This window comes from Mercenaria mercenaria, chromosome 13 (assembly GCF_021730395.1).
Source record: "Mercenaria mercenaria strain notata chromosome 13, MADL_Memer_1, whole genome shotgun sequence".
In the NCBI taxonomy this organism is placed as follows: domain Eukaryota; kingdom Metazoa; phylum Mollusca; class Bivalvia; order Venerida; family Veneridae; genus Mercenaria; species Mercenaria mercenaria.
Window position 1 is genome coordinate 32,434,529 of NC_069373.1, and position 6,320 is coordinate 32,440,848.

Consider the following 6,320-nt stretch of genomic DNA (forward strand, 5'->3'; position numbering starts at 1 on the left):
GAAAAATTTAACTTTCCAAGTCCAACAAGGAGCTGCGTTCAATAAAAGAACCCCCGGTGGCATCCTTGTCGATACAAAGCAACCTAAGTCCAAAACGAGGTCAAGGTCAAACTGAGGTCAGGTGATGTTTGAAGATGAGGAATGGTCACAGGTTACATCTGTATTAGTATCAATTCATTCTTGTAAGCGGTATTAATGCTAGACGAAACGGTCCCATTTGGTTAACCAAGAGATGGCCCATATAAAGCAACCTAAGTCCAAAATGAGGTCAAGGTCAAACTGAGGTCAGGTGATGTTTGAAGATGAGAAATGGTCACAGGTTACATCTGTATTAGTATCAATTCATTCTTGTAAGTGGTATTGATGCTCGACGAAACGGTCCCATTTGGTTAACCAAGAGATGGCCCATATAAAGCAACCTAAGTCCAAAATGAGGTGAAGGTCAAACTGAGGTCAGGTGATGTCTGAAGATGAGGAATGGTCACAGGTTACATCTGCATTAGTATCAAGTCATTCTAGTAAGGGGTATTGATGCTAGACGAAACGGTCCCATTTGGTTAACCTTGTACGGAAGTTCCTACATATGGATACTTATGTGGCTACTCTTTTGTTCTCTCTATTGTTCTTTTAGCCACGTAAGAGAAAAATTATTAAATAGCCATATAAAAGCCTTAAGGAATGAATGACATCAAAGAAAAAGTACAGTTACCTATTGTTCCTATAGCCACCTAAGTATGCAAATGTGAGCTCGGACGGACGGATGAACGATGATCACTATATGCCTCCAGCAGCAGTAGATGCCGGGGGCATAGAAAGGGCCATAATTCAGTCAAAATAGTTGACAGAGTTATGTACTCTCGCCTACAGATGGAAATCATGCTGATAAACTAGTGTTAAAAGTTTCAAAGCCACAGTTCAAATAGTTTTGACAAAACGCTGACTTGTAAGAAAACCTGAACAAATTTCAAAGTTCAACAAGAGCTGTCTGATGACAGCGCGCTCGACTATTCGAAGCATTGATTGAAGAATGGGGTCAAAATATTTCCACGGATATTCAGACAAAAGAAATAAATAGATTAGACAAACAATGTTCCTGTATTTCTTTGATTTCGATAAGTCTTGCACTAAATGGCACTGTATGAGCCAATTTCAAAGTCCAAAAAGGGCCATAATTCAGTCAAAATAGTTATGTACTCTTGCCTACAGATGGAAATCATAATGATAAACAAGTGTTCAAAGTTTAAAAGCCATATGTCAAATAGTTTTGACAAAACATGGATTTGTAAGAAAACAGAACCAATTTCAAAGTCCAAAAAGGGCCATAATTCAGCCAAAATAGATGACAGAGTTATGTTCTCTTTCCTACAGATAGAGACTATTATACTAAACAAGTGATAAAAGTTTCAAAGCCACATGTCAAACACTTTACAAAAAATATGAACTGGTACGAAAAACTTATCCAAGATTTCTAAGTCAAAAGGGGCCATAATTCAGCCAAAATCCTTGATGGAGTTATGTACTCTTGCCTATAACTGGCCATGGTGATGGTAAACAGGTGTTGAAAGTTTCAAAGCTTTATCTCAAAAGACTTTGTCAAAATATGAACTGGTACGGAATATTAACCCAGATTTCTAAGTCAAAAAGGGCCATAATTCAGCCAAAATCCTTGATGGAGTTATGTGCTCTTGCCTATAACTGGACATGGTGATGGTAAACAAGTGTTGAAAGTTTCAAAGCTTTATCTCAAAAGACTTTGTCTAAATATGAACTGGTACGAAAAACTTAACCAAGATTTCTAAGTCGAAAGGGGCCATAATTCAGCCAAAATCCTTAATGGAGTTATGTACACTTGCCTATAACTGGCCATGGTGATGGTAAACAAGTGTTGAAAGTTTCAAAGCTTTATCTTAAAAGACTTTGTCAAAATATGAACTGGTACGAAAAACTTAACCATGATTTCTAAGTCAAAAGGGGCCATAATTCAGCCAAAATCCTTGATGGAGTTATGTGCTCTTGCCTATAACTGGCCATGATGATGGTAAACAAGTGTTGAAAGTTTCAAAGCTTTATCTCAAAAGACTTTGTCAAAATGTGGACTGGTACGAAAAACTTAACCAAGGTGTGACGCCGACGCCGTGGTGAGTAGGATAGCTCTACTTATTCTTCGAATAGTCGAGCTAAAAAGGGCCATAATTCAGCCAAAATAGTTGTCAGAGTTATGTACTCTTGCCTACAGATGGAAATCATGATGATAAACAAGTGTTTAAAGTTTAAAAGCCATATGTCAAATAACTTTGACAAATGTGGACATGTACGAAAACAGAACCAATTTCCAATTCCAAAAAGGGCCATAATTCAGCCAAAATAGATGATAGAGTTAAGTACTCTTGTCTACTGATTATAATGAACAAGTTATAAAAGTTTCAAAGCCATACGTCAAACACTTTACACAAAATATGAACTGGTACGAAAAACTTAACCAAGGTTTCTAAGTCAAAAGGGGCCATAATTCAGCCAAAATCCTTGATGGAGTTATGTACTCTTGCCTATAACTGAACATGGTAATGGTTAACAAGTGTTGAAAGTTTTAAAGCTTTATCTCAAAAGACTTTGTCAAAATGTGGACTGGTACGAAAAACTTAACCAAGATTTCTAAGTCAAAAAGGGGCCATAATTCAGCCAAAATCCTAGATGGAGTTATGTACTCTTGCCTATAACTGGATATGGTGATGGTAAACAAGTGTTGAAAGTTTCAAAGCTTTATCTCAAAAGACTTTGTCAAAATATGAACTGGTACACAAAACTAAACCAAGATTTCTAAGTCAAAAGGGGCCATAATTCAGTCAAAATGCTTGACAGAGTTATAATGTACTCTTGCCTACAACTGGACATGGTGATGGTAAACAAGTGTTGAAAGTTTCAAAGCTTTATCTCAAAAGACTTTGTCAAAAAGTGGACTGGTACGAAAATCTTAACCAGGGTGTGACGCCGACACCGATGCGTGGTGTGTAGGATAGCTCTACTTATTCTTCGAATAGTGGAGCTAAAAACCGAAACAGTGTAAGACATGCCACTGTATTTCATGAAGGGGTAACTAACATGAAATGAAACTGAAAATCATATTTTTTTAAAAAGTATATACTATAAAACACTGAATACTATGGGTTGCAAAGGGATAGGCAAAATGCTTGAGTAAGCCAGGGTTTCTAGAGACTGAATTATAGAAAACTATATGTATAAAATTATATAGGTAAGATTAAGAGTTTCAGTTATCAATGCTCTAGCAAGCTGTGTTTCAAACTTTCACTGTATATTTAATTTCGTTTAAAATATTGAAAAACTGAAGTTTAAAAGAAGATGGCAAAGATGAAATGTTACGTTAGAGGATATGCTGCATAGGAAGTAATGATAATTTCCTCTTTTAACATGCTTTATTTTAAAACATAAACATGATCATAAAGACAAAAATATGTTTTAGAAAGTTAAAATGTCTTTATCTATTTTAATCAAAATATAAAAATTGTGTAAAATGTAGTCAGTGTCAGTTAAATGACAGTATTAGGTGTCCAGTTACTAGATGGCTAGACACTTTATTTGACAGCTAATTATATGGTCAGTTTAAGTATACAACCATACATAAACAAGTGAAATATCATACAGTTACTCAATCATCAAATAGTCACTGTCTAATAGGTAAATAAATCATCACATCAGTTCATAAGTCATAAAGTAAGATCATTACTTATAAAATCAAGTAATCATTTTTCTATCAGTCAATAAATTTTTTATCAATCACATCAGCCATCTTATACCACAAAATATATCAATACACATTGAAAGTGTCAGTTTAAGTATGCCGCGGTTGCAATTTCATTAATCCATTAAACAGTCAAGCGTTGCACATCAGCGACTGAACATGTGTGCATCAAACAAACAGTCGCAGTTCCTTCAATCCATAAGATGATTGTGCTTCATGTTCACACACTATAAACAACGTGTTTCTTCATCTTTTTAATTACAAGCTTATCAATAAACACTGCAGACGCATTACACAGTAGAAATTTTGACAGTCGAGTGGGCAGAGTCAACGCTTCAGGCACAAATTGACATGTATTCGATTTGTTGTTGGTTTGAAATTTTGCGGGCAAAGTTGATTTCACTTTGATCATGGAATAAAGCACAGTTCGGGCATAGATAACGACTTCTTGACTCCCTCGCGAGACCCCTGTGATGTTAGCGAGATTTGCTCTATATGCCTTTCATTTGACAAGGTTAACCATCTGAAACTTCTGTACAAACTTCATCAACACAGTGTTCAGGGCACCACGTTGCAATGGTCAAGTCTTTCTTGATAGGCAGGTGCCAATCTGTCCTTGTGAATGGTGAAGCATCAGATGAAGTTCCAGTAACATCCGGAGTCCCACAAGGCTCCGTCCTAGGCCCCCTTCTATTCTTACTCTTCATAAATTAACTGCCTGAAAATCTGATTTCACAGGTCTGTTTATTCGCCGATGACACTGCTGTCTATTTAACTGTAAATAGTCCAAGAAAACATCCTCCAGCAAGACTTGAATAGGTTACAGTTATGGGAATGTAAGTGGGACATGGAGTTTAAACCCTCAAAATGCACAGTTATGAACATAACAAGGTCAAAAAAACCCTTTCAAATCAAAGTATACACTCCATGGCCAAGTCTTGGAAACAGTTCCTGATGCAAAATATCTTGGGGTCACTATATCCTCAGATCTTAACTGGAATAAAAACTTCAATTTAGTCACATCAAAAGCTACCTGAACACTTAACTTCATTAAGCAAAAAATTCCATGCAAAACCCCAAAAGTTCGGGAAGTAGCTTATAAAGCTCTAGTCAGGCCATAGCTGGAATATGCTAGCTGCGTCTGGAGCCCTTATACCCAACACAACATCCACCAAATTGAAATGATTCAGCGGAGGGCAGCGCGATGGGTTAATCATGACTAGTCCCCTTACAGCACACTGTCACAAACACGCTAAGTCAGCTGAGATGGCATACCCTTGAAAATAGGAGATCTGATTCATGCCTCCTTAAATGTTCTACAAAATAGTGAATGGTTTGGTTGCTGTACCACTTACTCCCTATGTCAGCCCCCACATCCCATCTAACAAGACATATGCATCCCCACGCCTATACCCAGATCCTCACTCCCTGTAATTACTATACTGGTACTGATGATAAACTCGGACAGAAAATGAGGTTTTTCACCTGTAACTTTTTTATTTTTGCAAACTGTTATCAATGGTTGGTATCAAAATAAAGCTTAGCTCTTACTGAATAATTGACATAATTTAAATTTATATTTAATAAGCAAACTCACAAGAAGTGAGGCCCTGAAAGGGGTATGTAAAATGGGGACTGTACAAAGGCTGACTGATAATAAATTCGACCACTTTGTCATTTAAAAAAAATCTCCATAGTATTATATTGAAACTTTCCCAAAAATGTTGCAACAGTCATTCCCGATCAAGTAATGAAAAGTGACCCAATCGGCCAATGTCAGGCCTTCATGTGTTGACAGTGAGCATGCGCAAAAAACATCCTCTTCCCCAGTATTTTTGGATAAATATTTTTTAAACAGACAAATGTAAGTCAATTATTTATACATATTATTTATGGGTAACAAGTTTTGACGTCGTACTTTCCTATGACGTCATACCGTTTTGTTATTATACTCTGATGAAGTCCAATGGATGAAACATGTTAGTTTTAAAGTAAAAAGTACATATCTGGAGTTAGTTCTTCGCTATATATCTATCAGATTATTATTTACATATTATTTACCAATTTTGTTTTTGTTTACAACAGTTGGTGTTGTAAGTGGTTGCTATCAGACGGCATGTTCAATAATATAAAAAACCAGTTGCAATTGAATAATTTGAAGGTGGTCGACTTTATCATCTGTTCGAGTTTATCATCAGTACCAGTAAGTACTCTTAAATTTTTTCTAGCAACCATAGTGCTTTGGAATTCACTTCCGGTACAACTTGTGCAAGCCCCCACCCTGAACCAGTTTAAGCAGCGTCTGACCAAACTTGCACACAATGCTTAACGTGATAGACCTGTTTTTAAACTGCTTTTATATGTAAATAGGAGAGATCGCCGTGACATCACGCATTAACACCGTAAAGAGGAGTGATGCATTATAAATAGGTAGATAGATAAAACTAGACACTGCCGTCCGAAAAATTACTATCCGAGTACTTCGCACATAAGATGCTGAGAAACTGATAAACCAAGCAATACCATAACCATATAGATGGGTAGAAATTGATGGAGACATACA

The 6,320-nt window shown here is 36.5% G+C and overlaps 1 protein-coding gene across 1 annotated transcript in view; it reads right to left on the reverse strand.

Annotated features, from left to right (window-relative positions):
- The window catches only part of LOC123529031 (putative helicase MOV-10), a 30,940-nt gene that overhangs the window by 24,325 nt on the left and 295 nt on the right, over nucleotides 1–6,320 (reverse strand). The gene's annotated exons all lie outside the window — the stretch shown is intronic.